The sequence below is a fragment of the Pongo pygmaeus genome, chromosome 14 (assembly GCF_028885625.2).
Source record: "Pongo pygmaeus isolate AG05252 chromosome 14, NHGRI_mPonPyg2-v2.0_pri, whole genome shotgun sequence".
NCBI lineage: Eukaryota > Metazoa > Chordata > Mammalia > Primates > Hominidae > Pongo > Pongo pygmaeus.
This window is the reverse complement of record NC_072387.2, coordinates 80,297,710-80,322,514: the sequence shown is the minus strand read 5'-3', so window position 1 is coordinate 80,322,514 and position 24,805 is coordinate 80,297,710.

The window sequence follows — 24,805 nt, the reverse complement described above, 5'->3', positions numbered from 1 at the left end:
ATCTCCCTCATTAGTTTAACGATGCATCTCAGTCCAGCTGTTAACCATTTCTTCCTACCATGAATAAGGAGGTGGGGTTCTGGGGTCCCTATTACATTCTACCAATCAATTTGTCAATTTCTACACCAAAATCACACTGAATTAATAGAGACACAAGAAAGTGCAGCACAGTAGTTAGGAGTGAGAGCTAGACTGACTATATTTATTCCTGGTTCTGCTATTTAATGCATAACCTTTGGCATCACTTTTGCACTGATTTTTTCATATCTTTGGGTTACTTTCAATACAAATCCGTTAATGTATACAATTTCTTAAAACAGTACATTGGATTTACTAAGTCCACAATAATATAAGCTATTGCTACTGAGGACTAAGCTCTGATTTTTTTATCTCACCCTAATTCGTGTGTAAGGGTTCTAGGGAATCATGCCCTACAAACCATAAATTCTCATCAGATGGGTTTTATTTGACCCTGTATATGGTGACTGACTCTCCAATTTGATTCTGGCATAACAAGGTAGAAAATCAACATGTTTTACACCAAAATATATTTCCTTGCTGTACCTTGAAATTACCCTGCAGAGTCTCTTTTGGGAAAAATTCACATTCTATAGAGAATCCTCTTTCCCTTTTGTTTTCCTTCCTTCCCAGATCCAGGAGATAATCAACTAAGAGCCAGGCACCCCCTTTTAGGACTGATCAGAAGTATTTTACAACCTGCTCTCTCTCTGAAGTCTGCTATCTAAGAGATTCCTCCACACAATAAAACTTACTCTCCACAATCCTTTACCTTAACCTGAACATTCCTTTCCATTGATCCCAGGTCTTCAGATAAACTCGGCAAATTGTCAACCAGAAACTCTTTAAATTTACCTACAGCCTGGAAGTCCCGCTTTGAGTCGTCCTGACCTTCTGAACCAAACCAATGTATTTCTTAAATGTATTTGATTGATGTCTGATGCCTCCCTAAAATATATAAAACCAAGCTGTACCCCAACTACCTTAGGCACAGGTTCTCAGGATCTCCTGAGGGCTGTGTCACCAGCCATGGTCACTCCTATTTTGCTTAGAATAAATCTCTTCAAATATTTTACAGAGTTTGACTCTTTTCGTCAACATTTCTGTCAGAGGCGTGTAAACCAGAGCAACTGCATCTCGAACAGGAACTGGGTAAAATGAGGCTGAAACCTACTGGGCTGCATTCCAGACAGTTGTTAAGGCATTCTAAGTCACAGGATGAGATAGGAGGTCAGTACAAAATACAGGTTATAAAGACCTTGCTGATAAAACAGGCTGCAGTAAAGAAGCCAGACAAAAACCACCAAAAACAAAATGGCGACGAGAGTGACCTCTTGTCGTCCTCACTGCTACACTCTTCCCACCCCACCCCGCGCCCCATGACAGTTTACAAATGCCATGGCAACGTCAGGAAGTTACCCTATATGGCATAAAAAGGGGACTCATGAATAACCCACCCCTTAAAATGGGCAACCAGCAGCCCTCAGGACTGCTCTATGGAGTGGCCATTCTTTTATTCCTTTACTTCGTTAATAAACTTGCTTTCACTTTGCACTGTGAACTTCTCGTGAATTTTTTCTTGTACGAGATCCAAGAACCTTGTCTTGGGGTCTGGATCCAGACCCCTCTCCTGTAACACTACGATTATGTAGTTTCGTAAAAAGACTTCATATCTGGTAGCATGATTTCCTTACACCCTCCCTTTTTATGTCCTTTCTTATTATTCTTCAAAATTATATTGGCCGCGTTTAGTCTATAGATCTTCTGTATATATTATAGAATCAACTTTTCAGGAATTTCAGCTCAATTGTAATGAATTGATATCTTCTATGATACATCTTTATTTCATCATAGAATCTTTCTCTTCATCAAGGTCTTTCATGACTTTTGATAATTTTTTAAATAATATTCTTCATAAAGGACTTACATATATTCTTTGGATTATTTTTCTGAGTACCATGTATTATTGGCTGCTATGACTAAATATTCATTTTATTTAGAAAAATATATTTTAAGATTTATTTTTGGTGCAAAGTAATTAAATGTATTTTTGCATATTGTTATATTCACCAATTGTGTTGAATTCTCATTAGTTTCCTAATTTTCTGTTTTCTTTGATATTTTTGATAAAAACTACCATTATTTATGAACTACTATAGTTTTCTTTCATTCTTTCCAATTATTTTACATTTTATATATTTCCTTTGTTTTCCTGAGTTTTCTGGGACTTACAGTACATGATTTAATAGATTTTTCTTCTTTTACTCTGACGTATATAGTCTGAATTTGTTGTTGGTTAATTTCTTCTGCCAGGTTAAAAAGACTCTTTTTACTCATAGTTTTTATGAGCTATAAATATGTTTTAAATTATTTCAAATATATTTTCTTTATATTCTGGATATGATTATATATATTTAAATTGTTAATGTAATAAATTTTGTTAATAGATTTTTGAATTACATACTATGTTGTATTTATGGATAAACCAAAATTAGTTGTGCCATATTATTTCATATAAAATACATACTGGATTCTATTTGCTAATACTTACATAGGATTTTTGTATCTATGTTTATAAATTCATGCCTTAAATTTATTTTTTACGTAGTGTCATTCACTGATTTTGTATCAAGAGTATACTAGTTTTCTAAAACAAATTGAGGAGCAATTCACATGCCTGTTATAAGAAAAACGTTATGGCTGGGTGTGGTGGCTTACACCTGTAATCTCAGTAATTTGGAAGGCCGAGGTGGGTGGATCACTTGAGGTCATGTGTTCGAGACCAGCCTGGCCAATATGGTGAAACTCTGTCTCTACTAAAAATACAAAAATTAGCCAGGCATGGTGGCACGCCCCTGTAATCTCAGCTACTCTGGAGGCTGAGACAGGAGAATCACTTGAAGCCAGGAGATGGAGGTTGCAGTGAGCTGAGATTATGCCATTGCACTCCAGCCTGGGCAACAAGAGCGAAACTCCATCTCAAAAAAAAAAAATTATTTAAATTTAGTATTGTCAACATCTTGAAAGTTTGGGAGAGTGTGTAATCATTGTGCCTATTAAGTTTATATGTAAAGATAGTAAATTATTGACTCAACATTTACAATTGTGTTATTTTTAGTAAGTTACAGTTTTCTCATTTGTGTATTTTTTGTAAGTTTAACAATTTACTCATGGGAAGTGCTTCATGGCATTCTTTTTAAAATATATGTCTCTAAGTATGAGCTATTTTCACTATTAATGCTATTTATTTGTAAAATTTCTCTTTTCTTGAGCTAGTATAGTACAGGATTTTTAAAATAAACATGTCATATGAACTGGAATAAAGGTACATTCAATAATTGTTTTGAACTGAGTTCTCATATTCCATTAACATGTTTGTTCATTTTTAAAATTTTCAGTGAAAAGTTTTAGTCTTACTTGTATATAGATACATGAGAAATTTATATTAAAATCACATACTATAATTATGGCTTTAACATTTTTTTGGTTATAATTTTCTTGAATTTTGGTTTTGCTTTATATTTTATAAGGCTTGTTATTAGGTGCACACAATTTCAGAATTATTTTATATACATAGTGACTTCTTTTATCAATATGAAGTAACTGTCTTCATGTCTAATATCACTTTATGCCTTGATGTATATGAAGTTTGATATTCGTCTGGATATCTGATTTGCCTACTATATATTTTCATATCTCTTAATCTGTGTTTGTTTCCTTGTATTATGGGTGTGTTCTTATGTATTGTGTATTTTTATAAATATTATATTGATTTTAGCTTGCTTTCTTCTCATTTGAAGTCTTTTACATTTAACTGGATTAATTTATTTCTTCAAATTTATTGTATGGAGGCTTTTGAATACAATAGGAGTATAGATTTCCTTTCGTATATGGGCCAAAGGCTACTAAATGTATGTTGGTAAATATTTGACAACGACCTCTGAGAAAAAAAAAAGAACGGAAGAAAGAAAGAAGAAACTTTGTAGTATTTGCCAATTACTGTGATGTAAATACTTCCATATGGTTGATTTTAAACTATCAACATCACTGAAGAGATGCTCATACAAACTCAGTGTTGGTTCACAGAAACCTGTGTGGCCCCTGTTTTGTCCACAACCATATATCTAGTACCTAGTAAATTGCTGGACATACAGTAAACATTTGGTTAAAAATTGTTGAACAATGAAAAAAATCGTATAAAGATGTGAGATTCAAAATAAAAAAGATAAAAGCATAAATCTTACTTATAAGTGAAAATAATTGGATTTCATTCCAAATAAAGAGGATTGTCATAAAAATGCCAGTATAAAGCATCTGAAAATTATTTTTTAAAAATTATCGTGTATTTATTCATTTAATATCTTAGTCCTTGCAAGAGCTTCTGTCATAATACCGACATAAATAAACACCAATTTTTCTATCAGATTGTTATGTTATCATTTAAGCTCTCTTTAGACTCTATGTACCACCTAGACGAATTACATTATCTTTGCAAGCCTCACTTTCTTTATCTGCACACTGGGCTTATTAACAAGTACCTCACACATTGTAGCAAGGAGTAGATGGGATCAAACATTAAATTTTGCAGCGCCTTACTTGGCATATTACAGATGCTCAAAGAATCTAGTTCCCTTTGCTTACTCTTTCAAACTAGTTTGGGAGTGTGTTGTAGTCATCCTTACACATAATCTGGAATACATTTATTCAACCCTCATTAAATTTTAAATATGTACAAAGTTCTGTGAGGCTGCTGTGTTTGGGTTCCAGGCATAGCATATCAGTTTTCTAATGGCATAATAACTTTGTTGTAACAAACTATGCCAACACTCAGTCTCTTAAAACAAAAAGCATGTATTTGGCTTACAAGACTGCAGATTCATAATTTAAGCTGGACTATCATTCTGGCCTTGGCAGGGTTTACTCACATGTCTGAGGACACACGGCTTACTAGTTGGAATCTGACACATCTGAATGTAGGCCAGGTGGAGGACAGTTACATGGCTCGCTGTTTCATTGTTTCAACAAGATAGATAGGCACATTCTTTTGGAGGTAGCAGGAGTCAAATCTGCTCAAGTCACTCTTGGCCACTGCTCTATTAGTCAAAACAGTCATACTTCCAGACCCAGAAGGGCAATGATAAATGGCTTGGATAGAGGCAGGTGTGAACAATTAGAAACATTAGCAATATCTATATAACAAAAGTAGGATTCAAAAATAAAGTTTTGCCACTGAGATTTAGGAATTCAAATATGCTTAGTATACAGGACATCTGTATAGATCATTCAAACGCAAAAGGGTATGAAGAATTTAGAAAGAAATGATGACTTTACACAGAAATAATCATGAAAACCTTTATAAATAATTTGTAGCTTGAGATGAATAATGGAAGAAGAAAAAAACTCTCATTGGATGAAAATTACATAACAGGAAAAACATGAGGACAGAACAGGTATGGTATTTGGAGGTGAGAGTGGAAAGCCTGGCTAAATGGGTTTGTGTGGGAGTATGTAAAATGCAACACCTCAGAATGTTTTGGATTAGGGTGACCTACAAATGCCAAGTCCAGGTGCTCAGAATTTATTATTTATAAGATCACAAACAGCTTCTAATAGAATCTAAAGACAACAGTGCCCTTTATACACTTCTATGCACACACAAAATTAAAATACACGTGACCCCTTAGAAAGAAACCAGTGATCAGAGAATAAAATAATATCATCTTGGATTGATGACAGTAAGTTAGAAAAGGAAAACATATGAACACAACCTTAATTTTAAAGGAAAAATAATAAAATTTGCTGAAAATTGTATGTGTGCACCAAATGAAAGGATGGAGGAGAGAGGGCTACGTTTCGAAGTAGACTGATGCATCATCAGAAAGAGAAGGAGGAGCAGAGTCACAAGATGCAAAGTAACATGTAAGTATTTTCCTTATGAATTATTAGAAAATCTAGTGGTAAGTACACAGTAGAATTTATATTGGTTATTTAATTACTGATCATATATTTTTATAAAAACACAGCAGTCAGAGAATTTCTATGTGTAAATATTCTAGAATCAAGTTGTTTTACATTTTGTAACTAACAACTGAGTGATATACTTTAAAATAAAACTTCAGAATGTTCCTATAGCAGACCACTATTTGTTGTTTTTCCTTTCAAGGCAAATATAACCACGTACAAAATACATTAAGTATCTACATGTTGAGAGTGAGCTATTTGTAGAAAGTAAAAAAATAAATAAAAATAGTAGCTGGGAATGGACCTATATCAAATTATATATAATACATGAATAAATCCTTGAGATAATTAAAAAAGAAAATGGAATCATAAGCCTAATGTTATAAAATATCCACAGGGAATTAAAACGTCAAATGCATCAGACTCTATATTTTCAAAGTATAATAAAGAGTTGATATTATAATTTATGATATATCAGGATAAATCAGATGAATTTCTGAGTTGAGTACTCAACATAAATACATTAAAGATACATATATCCCTTGACCATTTTTTCCTAATAGAAACAATATTACTTTTACAAGTGCTCAGCTAATTTATTTATTTTATTTCATATTTTAATATTAATTAAAATATTTTTCAGAAATTCCATAATATTGGTAAATTTTCATTTGAGAGATACTTTTCTGTCACTCAGCTAGGTAATTTTTGTATAATGGAGAAGGAGAGTGAGAGACAGAAATGTATTAAAATGATATTATATAAATTTGTTTCCAGATTTATTCACCTTGTCCTATATTTCTTACAAGTATATAATTTATAAAATTTACTTTTAATTGCACTCTGACATAAATTAAAAACTATCTAAGGGTGTAGAATTTAGCTTGAGTAAAACTATCAATAACATTCTCTCAAACACATTGGCAAACCTGATCGTTGCAGTATTTAACTTCTAATAGTAAATTTCATTTTGCTTTTTCTCTGTTAATTAATTTACCTCCCAATACAAAAATTAGCTTTTCTTGTGCTATGTGTTCACATAAAGAATCATTGGTAAAGCAATACATTTCTACCTGTATGGTGATCACGTTTTTATTAGGTCAGTGCTCCAGGGCATAAGGGAAGCAATTTGAGTTTTTGAGGAATCAAGCTCACAACTGTTATAGTAAGATTCAATCAGAAGTACCCTATCATTGATACCAATGTGAATCATTAAGACAAGCTTCATTCTGAAATATAAAATTACTCTTTTCTTTATGTTAACTTACTAGGTCTCCCTAAAATAGTGCATGAATATTCTTGTGTGAATTTAGAGCACCCCAAATAGATTCTGACATAGCATGGGAGACTGGAGATGTAACATTAGTGTCTATGTTTAGTTGACATTTTAGGGTCAGTGAATAAATTCCATCAAGCCCCAAGTGTTTATTCTTGAGTTACTTCATGTACATTGACCTTGAGTCTACATAGCTTCTTAGGATTGCTTGCATTTGTGGCTCAAACCACTTTGCTCTAGTTAACAGCATCATTATAAAGTTAATTAAGTAAACTCTTTTGTAGAATGTTTTACTCCTTTCTCCTATTATTTTTGTAAACCAATTGGCCCTTGTTTTAAATAATCTATGAATGCAATTCTTAAACTTTTGGTCTTAGGACCCCTTTACACACTTAAAATTTGTTGGAGACCCTGAAGAGCTCTTGTTTATATGCTAGGTATCTATTAATATTTACCATAAACAAGTTAAAACGGAAATTTAAAAATATATTTATTTTGAAATAAAAATAAACCCACTAAATGACAAATAAAATAGACCCACAAGACGTTAGCATATGTAACATACTTTAATGAAAAAATAACATTTTACAAAAAAAAGTGAGAAAAATAGCATTCTTTAGCAAGTATTTTAAAAGTCTTTCTTAATAGAAATTGACTGTATTCTTACAGTATGCCTTTCTGCATTCAATCTATTGGGATTTACTTAGAGAAAGGGTCTTTCTCTGCCACCCAGGATGGAGTGCATTGGCACAATCATAGCTCAATCAGCCTCGAGCTCCTGGACTCAAGTGATTCTCCCACCTCAGACTCCCCAGTAGCTGGGAGTTCAGGTGCCTGCCACACCAGTGTAATTTTTTATTTTTTGTAGAGATGGGGTCTTCCTATCTTGCCCAGGCTGGTCTTAAACTCCTGGACTCAAATGATCCTCCCACCTCAACCTCTTAAAGTGTTGGGATTACACACATCAGCCACTGCACTCAGCTGCAATTTTTTTATTTTTTAATTGAAGTTTATGAAGAAAATTCAGCCTTACAGATATATATTTGGACAAGATAGACTTCTTTTAATTGCCTTTTCAGAAAATTGTGGATGATACAACCCCAAACTCAGCAAATGGCAATTTCCAAAAGTTGGTTGCAATTTATAGAATTTGAAAGCGTGTTAATGAACTTTTCGCATCTACATTGAAATCTAGAGTATATTTTGCACTTTGAATGAATTTTCTTTTCACCCAAGCATGATTTATAAACTATGCTTTGATGTTTTGGAAAATATTGGTGCATAGATATATGCAAATCTTCTAAGTGTTAAAATATTTCACGATACAATATAGAAAAGTAACATTCAGCAATAGCAGCAATCTCATCACTGTTCAGAATCTGCTAAATTCAAAATATAAAGTACAAATTCCCCAAATTCCTATTTCCATTCGAAAATTTGAATTTATCATCAGCAACAATTATTATTTTTTCATTGATTATCAGGTTTTCTTTGTTCATTGTCAAGATACTGTCTAACAAACGCCCAAGCTTGAATAGCCGTAGGTTTCTTCTTAGTTGCTCTTTCAAGTAAAAATGATATTCCATGACAAGTTAACATGATAAAAGTTTGGACATTTGGGTTGGTTCCAAGTCTTTGCTATTGTGAATAATGCCGCAATAAACATACGTGTGCATGTGTCTTTATAGCAGCATGATTTATAGTCCTTTGGGTATATACCCAGTAATGGGATGGCTGGGTCAAATGCAATTTCTAGTTCTAGATCCCTGAGGAATCGCCACACTGACTTCCACAAGGGTTGAACTAGTTTACAGTCCCACCAACAGTGTAAAAGTGTTCCTATTTCTCCACATCCTCTCCAGCACCTGTTGTTTCCTGACTTTTTAATGATTGCCATTCTAACTGGTGTGAGATGGTATCTCATTGTGGTTTTGATTTGCATTTCTCTGATGGCCAGTGATGGTGAGCATTTTTTCATGTGTTTTTTGGCTGCATAAATGTCTTCTTTTGAGAAGTGTCTGTTCATGTCCTTTGCCCACTTTTTGATGGGGTTGTTTGTTTTTTTCTTGTAAATTTGTTGGAGTTCATTGTAGATTCTGGATATTAGCCCTTTGTCAGATGAGTAGGTTGCGAAAATTTTCTCCCATTTTGTAGGTTGCCTGTTCACTCTGATGGTAGTTTCCTTTGCTGTGCAGAAGCTCTTTAGTTTAATTAGGTCCCATTTGTCAATTTTGGCTTTTGTTGCCGTTGCTTTTGGAGTTTTAGACATGAAGTCCTTGCCCATGCCTATGTCCTGAATGGTATTGCCTAGGTTTTCTTCTAGGGTTTTTATGGTTTTAGGTCTAACATTTAAGTCTTTAATCCATCTTGAATTAATTTTTGTATAAGGTGTAAGGAAGGGATCCAGTTTCAGCTTTCTACATATGGCTAGCCAGTTTTCCCAGCACCATTTATTAAATAGGGAATCCTTTCCCCATTTCTTGTTTTTGTCAGGTTTGTCAAAGATCAGATAGTTGTAGATATGTGGCGTTATTTCTGAGGGCTCTGTTCTGTTCCATTGATCTATATCTCTGTTTTGGTACCAGTACCATGCTGTTTTGGTTACTGTAGCCTTGTAGTATAGTTTGAAGTCAGGTAGCGTGATGCCTCCAGCTTTGTTCTTTTGGCTTAGGATTGACTTGGCGATGCGGGCTCTTTTTTGTTTCCATATGAACTTTAAAAAATGTGGCACATATACACCATGGAATACTATGCAGCCATAAAAAATGATGAGTTCACGTCCTTTGTAGGGACATGGATGAAATTGGAAATCATCATTCTCAGTAAACTATCGCAAGAACAAAAAACCAAACACCGCATATTCTCACTCATAGGTGGGAATTGAACAATGAGAACACATGGACACAGGAAGGGGAACATCACACTTCGGGGACTGTTGTGGGGTGGGGGGAGAAGGGAGGGATAGCATTGGGAGATATACCTAATGCTAGATGACGAGTTGGTGGGTGCAGCGCACCAGCATGGCACATGTATACATATGTAACTTACCTGCACGTTGCGCACATGTACCATAGAGCCTAAAGTATAATAATAATAATAATAATAATAATAATAATAATAATAATAATAATAAAAAAACTAAAAAAAAAAAAAAAAAAAAAACATGATAAAAGTTTGGCTCATAACTCAGACAAGTACACGGGAGCTTTTTCACTTTGTTATAGAGCAAAAGTGCTATAAGTCTGTTTCTTATTTAGGCACTCAGAATATTTAAAGAGATGTGATTCAAGAAGATTTAATAAGACCAATAACATTTCCCACTTCATCAAGATGTTCTTCGATGAAACTGGATTTCTTTTCCTGCGTGTTCGTACAGTAACCATTAGTTTGATACCACTTCTCAATTGATGCTAAGGAGCCAGCAGTTTAACCCATCATTGTTTTGGCACCATCTGTGCAAATACCAACAGAGTGAAAAGGCAAATAACATTATAGAATTATTATAAAATTATTTTTGACTTCAAAGACCCTTTGAAAAGTCCTCTGTCAACCTCCAGCAGTACTAGTAGATCCACAGACTGAGAAATGTTGATCTATTAACTTAACATCACTTACTTGTGAACACAGATTGAATTATTCCATCAATGTTATCCAAAATTCAAATTATATCATGGTAATGTTTTCAGATATAAAATATGTTTGAATTCATAGTATTTTTCATCATAATTTCTAAAATTTCAAATAATCAACATTGAGTAAATATACATTATGGAATGTAGATAGCCCAGCCACCATAAAAGCTGCTCCAAAAAAATGTCTACAATGTTTGCAAACTCTGAATATTCAAAATTATCAATTATCTATAAAATAAAAAATGTTTAAAAAATCAAAGCCCATTTATTCTTCTATAACAAAATATTTTAGACTAGGTAGTTTATGAACAACAGAAATGTATTGCTCACAGTTCTGCAGGCTAGAAGGTCCAAGATCAAGATGTCAGCAGATCCAGCATCTGGTGAGGACTTGCTCTCTGCTTCAAAGATGGCAGCTTCTCACTTTGTTCTTATATGATTAAAGAGATATGCAAGCTCCCTTGGTCCTTTTTTATAAGGGCACTAATCCCATTCATAAGGGTGTATCCCTCATGACCTAATCATCTCCAAGAGGTCTGACCTCTTAATGCTGCCACAATGGAAATTAAGTTTCAAGATATGAAACTTGGGGAGACACAAACATAGCATAGCAGAACATACATTTAACTTCCCATCTCTCAAAGTGTATTTTCATAAATGTGCAAAAGCTGCTTGGATCTCTATCTTTCAATTGTATTTCTGATAATACAATATAATAGAAAAAGCATGACTTCAGTTCCAGGCATTATATATATATACACACACACATATATGTATATAAATATTTGATTTTCAGTCATACCTTTGAAGAACTTTAATTCCAGTTGCTGCAGTCTGAATATGCATCCTCCCATTCATATGTTAAAACTTAATCCCCAGTATGGTGGCATTAAGAGATGCAGCCTTTAGGAGGTCATTAAGTCTTTAGGATAAAGCCCTCCTGAATGGGATTAATGACCTTATAAAAGACATGCAAGGAAGCTACTCTTTCTGCCATTTGTTGAGGATGCAACTATAGGCACCATCTATGAATCACAGAGTGATCCTTCACCTGATCCTGAATCTACTGGTACCTTGATCTTGGACTTCACAGCCTCCAGAAATGTGAGAAATACATTTCTATTATCCATAAACGACCTAGTCTGCAGTATTTTGTTACAGCAACCTTAACTAAGACATCAGTAAAATCAGATTTTTTTAAGTTTGTGTTAAAATTTATTACAAAATAATAGCAGTTCAATTGTTTTCCCCACCAACCCAAATTATCTCTTTTAAGCCCTCTTTTTTCCACAATATTCAAAATTAGTAGAATTTTATATTTTTTATACCTAACTCTTTCACTTGTGATGTCAAAACTTTTGTCATATCCTTATCATCTTTCATCTGATAGACCAGAATCAGAAAATATCATTTATTTTCCTTAGCAAAATTCTTTCTTATAACTTTATTTGTCATTTTATGACTCTTTTATAAAATCGTTTTACTGATGGAATGTCCCCATGAATTCTATTAATGACTTAAATGGTACTTATTGAACACATATTATGTATCAGGGACAGTCCTAGGGATGAGAAAACCAAATGGCAAACAATTCAGTTATGGTATTTCGTCTCCTAGAGTTTAGTCCTGAGGCACAAATAGCCAACTAACAGGTAACTCTTTGTGTCACTTTTACAATATTTTCAACAATTCTTTGATGCTCTTCTCTGTAAGAGGTGGAGCCTAATTCTCTTCCTCTTGAGTGTGGGCTACACTTACCACTCATTTTTAAAGTATAAAATAAAGTACAAGTGATGGTGTGAGACTTTGGAGAGTAGGAATAAAAGGCCCAGCAGCTTTGTTCTTTCGCTCTTTCTTGGACTTCTCACTCTGGGTAAGCTAAATGGCCATGTCAAGAGAGCCCTGAAACAACTCTATGAAGAGAACCATGTAGAAAGGGATGGAGGCCATCTGCAAATACTTATGGTAGCAAGCCATCTTGGAAGCAGATCCTCAGCCACAGTCAAGCTTTCAGATGACTAGAGCCCTTGCTGATCTCTTAACTGAAACTTGATGAGGGTCTTTCAGTCAAATCTCAACTAAACCATTTCCAAATTCCTGACACATGAAAACTGTTACAGAATATATGTTCTCTGTTTTCAAACATTGCACTAAGATTTGAAGTTTTGTGTATTACAGCAATAGATAAACACTACTGTTGCTTGGATAAGTCTAGTTGGAGAGGTAAGCACAGGATATAATGGGAGCTTGGAAGTGCAGCATTTAAACCAGTGTAAGGTTTCTGAATGTAAGAAATATTTAAGCTGAGACCTGCTGAAAGAGCAGAGTTTACGTAGTATTACTGATTATTTCCTTTTGCCTCAGGCTCTTAGATGCCCCAGGAGATACTGTCTTAATTTAAAATATTGATATGTTTTTCATCATGAATATTCTGTATTTATTTTGAATTCTAAAGACATTATATTAAAATAATATTCATCTCAATTATTTTTTTTTTCTCATTCCCTTAAATTTTGCACTTGGGCAAGGTCTTCATTCCCTTTAGCCTAGTCTCAGTATGATGGAAGAAGATAATGTATCAGGAAGTGAAATATGAATGTTCAAAAATTGGGAGTCAAGAAAAATATAGAGTTGTAGTGTTTTCATAGAGTCCCCACCACATATTTCAAAGGACCTCTTAGGTACTGGCAAAATTCACTTGTCTTAGAGAATGGCTAGATTTGTTGTGACTCAGAGCAAATAAATTCCTATTTTATTCTTAGATTTGCTACTTGTAAATTTATGATTTTTGACAAGTCACTTAAGCTCTTTGAGCCTCAGTTTTCTGCAAGGTGGCAACCATGAAGCACATGTCACAGGTTGTTGTAAAGATCAAGTAGGATAATAAATATGAGACCACCTAGTTCATTAGAGATAGATCAGTATGCAATTAATAATTCATTTAATGACTGCTGGCTTGACTCTTTTGATTATTATAATTGAGCAAAGTACAAAACCTTTGTGTTAGAAACTATTTCTATTTTAATATCTTATGTTTTTTTAAATTGAATAATAATATGAAAGGTAAAATGCTATCATAGGTTTGTGTTTATGGTATATCAACATCTTATTTTATTGTTACAAGAGAGATGCTATTATTATCCTTATTATACCACTGTGAAAACTGAAGTCCTGAGAGTCGAGTAAAATGCCCAGGGTCATGCAGTTGATAGAACTGCATGCAGTTGACAGAACTTGGATTTCCCTGCAGGGACTCCGAATGGAGAGACTCTGCTCCACCATTCTGTTCCACTGCCTCCCAAGACTTACCCACACATACACTCCTTTATTTGACTTAGAAAGCTCTTAATAGATTGACACTAATTTCATCTGGAAAATGCCTGCTTTGGTTTACTTTGTTCCCTCTAATTTTATGCTGTTTCAAAAAAAAAAAAAAACAGTCTTTTAGAAGTAACCTTATCAAAGGCTTTAAAATTTCTAGATATATGACATTTACTGGTTGTCCATTTAACATAACTATTTACTATTTCAAATACATTTATTAGCTTTCCAACACACATTTTCAGGATTCAAGGGAGAACAATATTTTTTTTTGTATTTTTTTTATTTTATTATAATTTTTTTTTTGGAGACAGAGTCTTGCACTGTTGCCTGAGCTGGAGTACAGTGGTGCGATCTCGGCTCACTGCCTCAGCCTCCCGAGTAGCTGGGATTACAGGCACCCACCACCATGCCTGGCTAATTTTTTGTGTTTTTAGTAGAGACGGGGTTTCACTACGTTGGCCAGGTTGGTCTCTAATGCCTGACCTTGTGATCCACCCGCCTCAGCCTCCCAAAGTGCTGGGATTACAGGAGTGAGCCACTGCGCCCGGCCAAGAATATAGACAATATAGAACAGCACACTGGCTGTTGAATGACTTGTCAAATTATTCCATGTGGTAGTAGTCCGGTCTGTAACATTCTAATAATTCTTCTTAAAAGTAAATGTAATACTTTTAAAAATATAACAGTAGATGGAATTATTTTAGATGTCTCATATTTTAGGGCAACTCTTTTTATTTTTATTGTTTTGCATCATCCCTGTTTTCTTTTAATCCACTTTTATTGATATAAGTATATATTTATACATTTATATGGATTTATCTTCATTCAAAAAATTTAAAGCACAATTTTATGTTTAATTAGAGTTCCTGCTTAAAGTAGCAAATACATTCATTTTTCATTATGTACTATGATCAGATCATACAGTGATTTACATATTGCCCAGAAACGCTGCCAGAGGAATATATCTTTAGTCTACAACATCCTGTAACTATTGACCTGGGCTATGTTCAGCTGATGACCTTAGAATGGATGTGCTCCACACATTGTTGCTAGAATAATTAATCATGAATATGTGAGCATATAGAGATTTTACAGATATTGGCATTTTTCTCATGATCAAAAGCACTTGCTAATATTGCTATAAATATTTGGCAGACTTTCTTAATAAAACTTAATATTTACTATTACTTGTATTTTTAATTTCCTTTCCTTACACCTGAATTTATGTTATATTTAACAATGGTAAATCCTTCAAAGCTATCCATCAGAACCATCTTCTTTATTGTATTTTAATTTCAATTGCCATTTGCAAGTAATTTTACTAAATTGGTTATTTCAAGGTTTCCTATGTTCCAATAAAGTTTCTAACTTTCTTAGTGTCTGTAACTAACTTTCTTAACAGACTCGATTAATTTTTCTTGAAATGTGTTGCATTCTCCCTAGAGCACTAATGCACTTTTGTAAAGTGGTGGCTAGTACTCTACTACACAGAGTGGGGAAAACTGATTAACTGCTTTTAGAATAGTAAATGAAGCCTTTTAATTTAATGAATATTTCAACAGAACCAATTCACTTTGTCTCTCTAAAGGCAAAATCCCATAGGGAGAATTTCATTTGGGTGACCTAGAGAGCAAATTGGAACCTCTGTGAGGTTGGCATACAACCATATGTTTTCACGAGCATGTAGATTGTCTGTATACCTCTAATATATTACTCCTAACCTAAAATACATTCCATGTCAAGAGTTTAGATTTACAAATTATCCTTCAGTATTGTGAGTTGTGAGACCAGGGCATGGGTTCTCTGTATTTGAGGTCTGTTTATACTAAGTACACTCCTGAAGTTGTATTGCTTAAAAGGCAGGAGGGTATAATGGATATGTTGGTAGACTAAGAGCATGTCTGTGTGTGGTAAGGAGAATGAACTGCATCTTAAATCCTGTGAGCTTGACATAATGCAACTCATTTATGTGACACAGCCATTTGGATCTTTGAACTAGCTTGATTTTATAATCATAGTCTTGGATTATAAGTCAAACATTAAGGCAATTTTTTTCTCTATTTAACAGTTTCTTATATTTTTGTCTACTCTGTTGGGCCTCATTTTCTGTTTTTTTTTCTTTTGAAAATGTAATAACCACATTGATTGTTAAGTAGCTTTATGAACATTATTTTACTCTGATGGAAAGCTGTATAATAATAACTATTTATAATTTTATTTAATTTGAATAAACTTATTTTTTCATGAATGTATATACTTAAGTATTTGGGAAAATTTTAAGACATTAAAAAACTCAACCTCAGAGGTAGATTCGGTATCCATTAAAAGCATATGCAGTTTTGTTTTTCTGATGCTCTTGGCAATTTAATTTTGTTGATTTTTATAGAAACTTCAGACATATGCTTTATGATTGCTTAATACAAATGTTCTGAGAGCAAAGCAAAACAATTTAAGAATTGTAAGACAATGAATGTGAACATTCTACCACTCAAAAATTAGCTTTTTTATATCCATGGCATGCTAACATAACATTGTTTTTTTTATTCACTTATGTTTATTTTAATATTTGTTTATGATTATTTCTCTCTTGGCTGCCAGTTTGAAATTAACTGATACTTCTTCAGTCCTATACAGTGTTCTAAGTATATTCATTAAATTCAGATCAATGGAGATTTATAAAACGTACTGAAGTATTTAAATTAAGAAGGCCAGCCAACAAGGCATAAAGTTGAATGATAAAACACCATAGAAAAAGAAATTACAAAATCATCTTCAGAAGTCTTGTCTTACAATAAGCCTAACCACAAAAATGTGAAAACTAAAACAGAAGAACATCAGAAATGTCTAGTAAGCTGTTTGATTCTTTATATATTAGCATAAACAAAATTGGCAGTGATATAAACTTATTTCTAGTATCTAGACATTCAGAAATTAGAAACTCAAGTAAATAGTTGTTTGAGGACAGAGTAGAGCAGTATTTTTCAATTCTTTTGACCCTGAACTTACATTTACAAGTAATTTTATAGTGAATCTAATATAGTAAGTAAATCGATAAAGATGGATTTCCTATGTTTGAAGCTTTTATGAAGTATTGGGGCCTCTACTTGGCTTCCCCTTATCCTTATTCTTCCTCCCCAGCAATCTTAAGGAGGTTTTCCTGAGTGTCAGTTCAGAATATCTGAGGAAATTTGCTGCATGGAAGCAGAAAAAATTAAGAGGTTCAGTGAACATTGTTTCCAAAATCTAATTTACTTTCAGTGTAACAATAGAATGTCACAAGAAATTTTGTATTCTTCAACTGAATTGTTTTACATTTGGTTTCACCTCAAAATATATCTATATTCTTTCAAGACACTCTCAAACACTCATTTTACAAGAGTTGTCATTATCTATGAACTGCTTTAAGTTGGACAACTCATATTTTTCCCTTTGAAGGTAATTTGAACAGCTTGGCATAGAAGATTTATGGAAGACATGAATATATGGATATACTGAAGAAGACTAATGCAGCACTGAAGTTTATAGCTGCCATCACTAAACAGGTGGTCAGAACTCGGCTGAAAGAATTTTTGTGGCTACAATGAAAATTGTGTGCAATCCTTTAGGGTCAATCCATAAACTAGTTAAGATGCATCATTTTATGTCACAGTTTTTCATAGGCAACAATACAAAAGAATCATTTAAAAAATGAATAGCTTCTGCAATATTTATTTAAATTATTATTTATTATACCACACGTATTGGTAGTATATCTGTTTGCTAGGCCTGCCATTACAAAATACCATAGGTAGGATAGCTTAAACGACAGAAATTCTTTTTTTAAAAAGTTCTGGAGGTTAATAGTCTAAGATCAATGTATCAGGAGTGATGATTTTTTCTGAGGGCCATGAGGGAAGTACCTGTTCCAAGCCTCTGTCCTTGGCTTGTAGATGGCCTTTTTCTCCTTATGTCTTTACATTGCCTTCTTCCTTATGTCCAGTTTCCTTTTCTTATAAGAACTTTAATCATATCAGATTAAGGCCCACGCCAATGACCACGTTTTAACATAATTTCCTTTATAATACCCCTCTCTTCAAACATAATCACATTCTGAAGTACCAGAAGTTAGAACGTTAATATATGAGTTTTTGGTGTGACACAATTCAGCCCCTAACAGATAATGAATTATAAATTACATTTTCTGTGTTTACCTTTTATTGATAAAAAATTTACATACAATAAAATACATCCATTCTAAGGTATAGTTTGATCCATTTTGACAAATTAATATACCCATGCATACGTATACAGCATAAAGACACAGAACATACTCATCACCCCCAAATTTCCCTCATGCTCCTTTTTATTAATCTGTCCCAACCTAATCTGAGCTTTAGTTAAGAACTGATCTGCTTTCAGCCACTAAAGATTAATTTGCATTTTCCTATATTTCAATTAAATGAAATGATTTAATATGTTCTCTTCTATATCTGTCTGGTTGCACTCACAGAACATTCCACTATAATCCAATATATTATCCTATCATACTGTCCTTTCCAAATGTTTCTAGAAATTGAAATATTACCCCCTTATTCATTCTTGATATTGGTAGCATTTTTTCTCTTCTCTCTGTATCTCATTGTTTGAAAACAAAGCCACAGGTGTGTCAATTTTTATGAATATTTTCAAATCAACATCTTAAGATTTTATTAATTTTATTTATTGTTTATACATTTTCTATATAATTGATCCCGATTCTTCATTTTTTTCTTTCCTTATACTTACTAACTTTGGTCTCATATTGCTCCTGTTTTCCTAGACTCCTAAGGTGGAGCATATGTTTTTGTTTTAAACTTTCTTTTACTAATATAAACATTTAGAACTATAAGTAATATTCCAAGAATTGCTTTAACCACATTTCACAAATTTTGATATATTCTGGGTATTTATTATCATTCAAGACACTAATTTTCTATATCATTTATTCTTTGACCCTTGAATTGTTTAGAGATGTCTTGCATAATTTCCAAATGTTTACTGCTTTTAAAATTTTATTTCAAAACTAGAATTTGTCAAGGAACATATGTTATATTATTTTTATTCTTTCAAATTTAGAGACTTACTTATAAAACAACATATGATCTATCTTGGTAAGTGCTCATTTAAAAATAAAATATATCACACAATTTATGTGGTGATCAGGTAAAGGTGTTTTGTGTAATCTGGCTGATCTTTTGTTTAGTTTTTATATCAATTACTGGAACAAAGGTGATAAAATTCCCAACTGTCATGTATATTTCCCTTTAGTTCTCTCAGTTATTATTTCACGCATTTAAAAACTGTTATAAGATATATTCATATGTAATTGTTAAAACTTTGTGATACAGCTGGGTGCAGTGGCTCATACCTGTAATCCCAGCACTTTGGGAGGCCAGGGCAGATGGATCACCTGAGGTTAGGAGTTAAAGACCAGCCTGGCCAACATGGTAAAACACCATCTCAACTAAAAATACAAAATTAGCCGGGTGAGATGGCACGTGCCTGTAATCCCAGCTACTCGGGAGGCTGAGGCAGGAGAATCGCTTGAACCCAGGAAGCGGAGGTTGCAGTGAGCCGAGATCGTGCCATTGCACTCCAGCCAGGACAAAAAGAGTGAAACTCCATCACACACGCACACACAGACACACACACACACACACAAAGACATCAACTTTGAGATACATCAACATTTCATTATAATTTAATAACCCTGGATTATTGTCTCTAATAACATTCCTTGTATTTCAGTTTTATTTTCTGATATTAACCACTCAAGATGTTCATACTTTCTGGTTGCAGGTTATCTTTTTCCATTATTTTACATTCAGTATACTTAAATATTATATAGTCATGAGCTGCTTAACAACAGGGATAAGTTCTGAGAAATGCATCATTAGATGATTTTGTTGTGTGAACATGATAGAGTAAACATACAAAAAACTAGATAAACATGCGCACACACACACACACTTTGGTTCTATGGTATGACCTATTGCTCCCAGGCAAAAAACGGAATGATGCTATACTAAATACCGTAGACAATAATGACACAATGGTATCTAAATATATATAAATATAGAAAAGGTAAGTACAAATACGGTATTAAGTTTTTTAATATTCTTCCAAAATTCCTTATTGACATCCTAGAGATACCCATTTACATTATATTTTTGTGTTTGTTTTGGGAGTTAGGTTATGTTTCTTTAATTTAGTGTATTCTCCTTACACTTTATATTTAATTATTTCTAGTAAATATTAAAATGTGCTTGCAATGCTCTATTTCCGTTTATACCTTCATTCTATTACTATTTTTTCATTTGCATTTTATCTACCTGCACGACTATATAGTGCTATAATTTTTGCTTTTGCAGTTACATGATTTTAGGAAAGAAAAAGCAAAGTATGTGTGTGTGCTATGTGTGAGTGTGTGTGTATTTATTTATTTATATTTGCCCACTGCTTACCATTTCCTGTGCTGTTCATTCATGTTCATCTCACCATCTGGCATCATTTTCTTTAGTCTGATGCTTAGTTCTTTCAGCTTTTTGTTTATATGTCCATGTCTTCACATCATTTTCATTTTTCGAAAACAAATTTGCTGGATTCAAAAGTTTTAGTTGACAAATTATACTTTTTCTTTCAGAATACATTGCATGTTGTTATGTTACAATTGTTTGTCATTTTAAAAAGCCATTAATCATATTGCTTTCTTCTGTAAACAAACTGTTTTTGTATATAAAGGGATTTTCTCTAGTAACTACTACGATTTTTTTTCTTAAATTTCAGTAATACCAAGGAGTGATTAAAAAAATTTTTTAGGGAAATTTTCAGTCATTACTTTTTTCAGATGCTTTAGCTGTCTCTTTCTGTCTTCTCTCATTCTGGGATTTAAATTTTCCTTAAAAATCACCTGATATTATGTTATATGTCTTTCAGACTCATTTCAGTTTTAATTCCTTTTCCTCTGTTTTCTGGATTGAATAACTTATTTTGATTTATCTTCAAAAACCTCATTCTTTATTTGGCTATTTCCATGTCTGTCATGACTGTCTAACAATTATTTTATTTCAGTTATTGTGCTAGTCAGCCTTAGTGTTTCTTTTTGCAACATTTTATCTATCAAAGTCCTCTATTTGTCCCTGCATTAGGGTCTTTTAAAAAAAATAATTTGAACATACTTATAAAAGCTGCTTTAAGTCTTGGCTTGCTACCTGCAATGTCTGGATCCACTTGAAGTCAGTTTCTGCAGACTGCCTTTTATCCCAAGCACAGGTCACACTTTCTTGTTTCTTTGGATGTCTATGTAATATTGGTTGAAAACTAGACATCATAGATAAGATCAGTGACTCTAGATTCTGTCATACTTTTCAGAGGATTCACATTTTTTTATTCTGTTAGGCATTTGAACTTCTCAAACTATAAACTCTGTTTTCTTCCCTATGGTGTAGAAGTTGATACATCCGCTAATTTCTTATTTTTTGCTTATTTTATTCTAATATGATTTTACTCTGGTCCTTAGAATTTTGCCCTATAGCTGCATAGTTTGATAGTCAGCCAGCTGTTTGGGTATAGTTTATACACAGATTTTGGGTCTTAGCCTCTCTTTGTTCTCTTTGTTTCTATATAATGCCTCATAAATGTCTAGCTTCTCTGATTGTCTTTGTCTCTGTCTTACATCTCAAAGAGTCGGGTTTTAGATTCATATTGTCTAAGCTGTGCATAGATTTGAAATGCATTTAGTTAAAAAAAACAAAACAAAACAACAGACTAAAAAATAGCCAGTAAATGTTTGTCTTTCAGGAATACATCCTTCTCTAGATCCTATTTATGGAGGACCTTCAGAGTTCATAGTGAAAAATAGTTCAAACCTCTAGTTGTATGACAAGATGAATTATCTATTAAATTTGAGGTTAAAAAATACAATTTTCATACATGAGAAGTCTCAAAAAAATGTGCTTCCCTTGTATTCTATCTTAGGAAACTACTGAAAGATGTGTTTTCCCAAGATGAGTAATCAGATCAAGAAAACCATGAGAGCTCATCCAGCAAAAAGGGGGTCTATCTTCAGAAAGTGAGAAAGTTACCCCTGAGGGTGATAAAGAAGGATGAGTCTATATTGTATGCTGTGCATCAAAAACAGCAAGTGAGATCCATTCTTCAGAAAGAGGAAATGATTTAATACTTGAGGTATTTGAGAGATCTAAGAGAAAATTTAAGGTACTAAGGAGAATTTGGGAATACGTTAGGTTTAAAATCTAAGCATAAGCAAAAGTAAGGTCATTCAAATTTCAGGGAAGCCATAATGTTGTGCAAGAAAGGTTGATTTTAAATATTTCGTTCCGTTAACAGATGAGGAAACACAGACAAAAATGTAAGTATGTTGTGGTCAAAAAATTGACAGAATACAAACATCTAGCCAGAGGCTGATAGTTACACACAGAAGTGTCTAATTTAATTTTTTTTCTTCTCTTCGGTAAGGTTGCTCCTTTTGAGCTATTAAAAATGGTTGCTTTCCAAGAGGCTGAGACAGGAGAATTGCAGTAAGCAGAGATCGCACCATTGCACTCCAGCCTTGGCAACAAGAACAAAACTCCATCTGAAAAAAAAAAAAAAAAAAAAAGGTTGCTTTCAATTTAATTGTGCAACTCTAATCAGTCTTGAGCAAAAGCCCATCACTACATGTTATCTTTGGTTTAGTGTCAATACTGTTGCTTTCTGGTACATTTCAGTAATATTTTCCATGAAGTTTTATCCTGAGAAATTCCTAAAAATGAGACATTTTAGTGAAAAAAAGTATACTTAAATATATGTTTAATGTTAACTATATGGTGAAATCATTACTCTTAACTCAAACATCTTTTTCTCCCAATTAAGTTTGTTTTGAATCTAACATAATTCCAAAAACTATTTCTTAAAGATTATTTTTTCTTATTTTCATTTAAATTTCTGAGGCTTTTAGCCTGCATAGGAAAAAAAATGTGGGAAGGTTAACTGCCTAAATGTTTATCATTTTAAGGCAAAATCATAAACTACAAAAGGGACAAAGTACCAACTTTTACATACCACCAGATTATCTACTTTCAGTTTGATAACCAAAAGTGAATCATCGCTGTATGTTTGGTTTACATCTGCCTTTTAAGTATTAGAAAATACTTGCTTCTCTCAACCACTCCTATTTACTTCGTCTTTTCAGCTGGGAAAACACTTTTCTCTGAATTGATGACTACTTATTTTTCAGCTAAAGTAAATACAAGTCTATATCTCTTTTCATTTGTGTTAGAAGCTGACACATTCTGTCACAACATAGCTTGAGTAAATGGGAAAGTGACAGCTTCCTGGCAAAATTTTAAAGAGATAAACATCTATTTTTGTTTAAACAGCCACTAAAAAATCAGATAGAAGCTTTCCAGGTTGAAAGGATAAAGAATGCATGAGCAGTGGAAATTGGTAAATTAATGCATGCAAGAAAACTTCTGATGTTTGTCTCTATGATTTTAACCGCAGCACACTATTTTCTGAGATTAAATAATAAATTTTTAAGGAATAAATTCCATCAAGATAATATAATTATCAAAAAAGATTCATAGAATTTTAAACAAATCCAATATTAATATACTTTGGGATATTTTCTATTTTTAAATAGCAAATATTTGCTTTTTTTACTGAAGTGTGTTCCAGTTTTAATCAAATAATGTATTTCTAACAGTATATTACATGATTTAAAAATGGCTCTAATGAAATTATTGTTACTTAGTCTTTATATAACACTTTTGAAATCACACATTTTAGAAAAATTTTTATGGCTAGTTTACAATTTTCACATAAACATTATTACTTTCATTCAGGCTTATTTTTCTTAGAATCTACTCACATAGTATGCCAAATTATTATCTCAGACACCAGTATTATTTATAACGCTTGTAGTTTTTCTCCTGTTTGAAAGAACTTTAAAACATAGAGCCTTATAATTTGTCATTAATTTATGTAACACAAGGTGAGTGGATACATCATAGTAAATTTAGTATAAAGAATTTAGTAAATAAGAAATTTGTGTTAATTATTGAAACAAAATAAAATTAATGTAAGTCAGAGCTATATATTAACTCATATTTATAATTCCTGTTGATATTAATCCTCTTTATGTCACTGCAAGATGATTCTTCAGCGTGTTCTTGAGCAAATAAACTGGTGTTTAATGCTGTTCATTCTCAGTTGCTCTAGTAACACTCACCGAGCACGGCACTGAAACAACAGTGGAGGTCTGCATTTCGGTCTCATCACCCTCCACACCTCCCCAGAAAAAACACTGCACATTTTTTGAAAAATAAGAATGGCAGGAGATTTCCATTTACTGTCCACTTACAAAACAGAGACTGACAGTACTGAAAAATACTTGCATACACTGCTACTGATTAAGTAGAATCAAATATTGATAATTGATGTTATATAATTAACACAATTGGCAATTAAATGAGACAATATGATATTCAAATTATTCCTACAGTTTGGCTAAAATGGATTTTTCATAGGAGATGATTGAGAAAGTTTCACAGATTACAAAATGTTGTTGCTTTAA